We start from the raw sequence: 3,866 nt of genomic DNA on the forward strand, positions 1-3,866 counted from the left end.
TATGTAAACCAAGTGCAGTGGTGCACATCTATAATGCCGTATTTGAGGTAAAGGCAAGAGATCAGAAGTTCAGGTCATCCTCATTTACATAGTGAGTTTGAAGCCAGCCTGGACTACATGAGACCCTCTCTCAAAATAATAAAATAAAAGTCATATATCATTGCTTATGAATGGATGTTCTTCCACACTCAGGAAGCAGAGGCAGGTGGATCTCTGTGAGTTCAAGGCCAGCCTGGTCTACATAGTGAGTTCCAGGCCAGCAGGGACTACAGGAAGATCCTGTCTCAAAAAGATCAAACTAAATAAATATATGTTCTCTCTATTGTCTTGACTAAATATGAATTTTCTGCCTGCAATATGCAACATAAAGTTCTTTTGACCAGGGATTTTTGTCTTCTGATCCATTCTAAAGATTCCCACTAAATAGTCTTATTTCCAGAAGGGTTCTATAAATATTAATTCTTCAACTTCCTCATCAAGGTAATATGCCATCTGATGACTAATTACTGTTGTTAAAATATTAAATAACCATCTCTCTGATGGTTAAGAACATGTACTGGCAAGGTATGCTGGCTCACAGTTTTAATCCCAGCAGAGGCAGGCTGATCTGAGATCCAGGACAGAGTTTGAGATCAGGTGTCTTCCTCTTTTGCTCTTTACCTTACTTTTAAGGTAAAATTTATTTTATGTGTATGTGCATGCCTGAGTGTATATATGTGCAGCACATTCATGCAAGTAGTTGTAGGCTACCCTGTGGGTGCTGGGAACTGAACATGGGTCCTCTGCAAGACAAGTAAGTGTTCTTAACTGCTGAGTCATCTCTCCAGACTCCACTTTATTTTGTTTAACTTTTTATTAGTTTTTTAAAATTATGTATATTAGTATGTGCACATGAGTGAAGTTGCCCTCAGAGGCCACAGAAGTGTCAGATCCCCTGGAGCTGGATTTATAGGCAGTTGTGAGCCAAGTATGGGTGCTGGAAACTGAATTTAGGTCTTCTGCAAGAGCAGTACGTGCTCTTAACCAATGAGCCATCTTCTAGTTCTCTACCATATTTTTTGAGACAGGGTGTCTCCCTGAACCTGAAGCTCACCATTTCAGCTAGACTGGCTGGCCAGTGAGCTCCAGGTATTCTGTTTCTACCTCTCCAGTTCTTGGGGCCATCATAGCTATGCCCAGCTTTTACATGGGTGCTGGGGACTCAAACCCAGGTCCTCAGGCTTCTGCAGCAAGCACTTTATCCACTGAGCCATCTCTATTTTTTTTTTAGATAGGATCTCACTATGCAGCTCTGGTTGGCCAGGCTTGCTTTGAACTCAGAGAGTCACCTATTTTTGTCCCTGGAGTGTTGGGGTTAATGGTGTTTACCACCATGCCTGGGTCCCAGCTTTGTTTTTGAGGCAGGGTCCTACTCTGTAGCCCAGACTGTCTGGAACTTACTATGTAGCCCAAGCTGGCCTCAAACTCATGGCAATCCTCCTGCCTTGGCCTCTTGGATACTGAGATTACAGGTATGAGCTACTACGCCTGGTATGCCTGGTTTCATCACTTATTATTATTGTTGTGGTTGTTCTGAGACAGGTTTTTAAAAATTTTTAAATATTTATTTAAAATAATTTAAAAATAATGTGTGGGGGGTGGTATATGCACATATATGCAGGAACCCTGGGAGGCCAGAATCATTGAATCCTCCTGGAGCTGGAGTTACATGTGGTTGTGATCTTCGATATAGGAACTGGGAACCAAACTTGGGTTCTTTACAAGAGTAGAAAGTGAGGCTGGAGAGATAGTGCAGCAGTTAAGAGCGTTGGCTGCTTTTTCAGAGGATCTAGGTTCGATTCCCAGCACCCACATGGCAACTAACAACTGTCTATAACTCCAGTTCTAGGGGAATCTGACACCCTCTTCTGACCTCTATGGGCATTGCACAACATGGGTACACTTACATACATGCAGGCAATACACTGATACACATAAAATGAAAATAATAAATTTTTTTAAAAAAAAGAATAGGAAGTGCTCTTAACCACTGAATCATCTCTCCAGCTCAAGACGGTTTTATACAGCCCAGGTTGACCCTGAACTTTCTATATAGCTGAGAATGACCTTGAACCCCTGATCCTCCTACCTTCATCTCCAGAGTTCTGAGATTACAGGTGTATATCATCATGCCTTGCATACTTCAAGAGTCTTTTGGAGGGTGCTGGGGGTAGAACCTCGAGGCACATGCATGCTAAATATACACTCTGCCAATGAGTTGCATGCCAACCCCATTCCACCACATTTTTTTTAACTGTTTTTTTTTTTTTTTCTGTCTTTTTGAAGCAGGGTCTCCCTGTAGCCCCAGCTGGCCTGGAACTATGTAGACCAGGCTGGCCTTGAACTCACAGAGATCTGCCTGCCTCTGCCTCCCAAGTGCTGGGACTACAGGCATGCGCCACCACGACAGGCTGTTTCTTACTGTTTTTATGGCATTGACTTGCTTTGAACTACCTCTGATGTATTTTTTCCTCACTTTTTGTCTGTTTCTACTACCAGGCTGTCAGTTACATAAAAGAAGACTTTCCTGCTTTGCTTATCCTTGTAAACCCCACGCCAAGAACATCATGTTGCAGCAATCAAGAAACATTTATTAAGGCTGGGCATGGTAGCATATGCCTTTACTTCCAGCACTTGGGAGGAGAGACAGGCAGATCTTTGTGAGTTCAAGGCCATCCTGGTCTACATAGTGAGTTCCAGGCCAGCTGGGGCTACAGGGAGACCCTGTCTCAAAAAAAAAAAAAATTCATTGAATGAATACAAGGGGAAAAAATAGCCACATCCTTTTGGATTTCTGTTTTTTCGCTTTTGTTTTTTGTTCTGTTTTGCTTTGTTTGTTTTGAAACAGTCTCCCTGAAGGTCCTGCTGGCCCGGAACTTGCTATATTGACTAGGTTGGCCTGGACCTCAAGAGATCCTTCTGCCTCTGCCTCTGCCTCTGGAGTACTAAGACTAAAGTCGTGTGCCACTATGCCCAGCTGCTTGTTTTGAGAACTGGTCTCACTATCAAGATGACCCTTGCTCTTGATGCCTCCCTCACCCACTGCAATCTCGCAATCTTGTAGGACTGGGATTACAGATATGATCCACCTTGTCTGATTATTTATTTATTTATACAAGGTTTCACTATGAAGCCCAGACTGGCCTCAAAATCATCATCCTCCCATCTCTGCCTCCCCAGTGCTGGGATACAGGCATGTTCCACAATACCTGGCTGGAATGTTTCCACCATCTATTCAAGTGGCTCTCCAGCTCTTTGAGAGCAGGGAATAATTTTTCATATATTATTTTAGGTACTCAGATATGATTATCTAAATTCTAGACATAATTATGATAATTCCATGATAATTATGCCACAGTTTTAAAAAGATTTACTTTTTACTTATGTATATGTGTGTTCAGGTGCCCATGGAGGCCAGAGAGGGCAATGGATCCTGGAATGGCAAAAAGCTGTGAGCTGCCTGATGTGGGTCTTGGGAACCAAACTCCAGTCCTCTAGAAGAGCAGCAAGTGCTCTTAACTACTGAGCTATCTCTCCAGCCCCACCTTTAAAAAAAAAATACAGGGTCTCACACTGTAATTCAAGCTGACATGGAATTCATTGCATGGCCCATACTTGGAATTATAAGATATAATACACCACAGCTGCCTTATTTTATTTTTTATTTTAATTTAATGTGCATGAGTGGTTTGGCTGAATGAATGGAAGTGCACCACATGTATGCAATGTTTGTGGAGGCCAGAAGAGGGTGTTAGATCCCCTGGAACCAGAGTTAAGGATGGCTGTCAGCTGCCCTGTGGGTGCTGGTAACGCAGCCCATATATATA

This window comes from Nannospalax galili, unplaced genomic scaffold (genome assembly GCF_000622305.1).
Source record: "Nannospalax galili isolate Female #2095 unplaced genomic scaffold, S.galili_v1.0 scaffold120, whole genome shotgun sequence".
In the NCBI taxonomy this organism is placed as follows: domain Eukaryota; kingdom Metazoa; phylum Chordata; class Mammalia; order Rodentia; family Spalacidae; genus Nannospalax; species Nannospalax galili.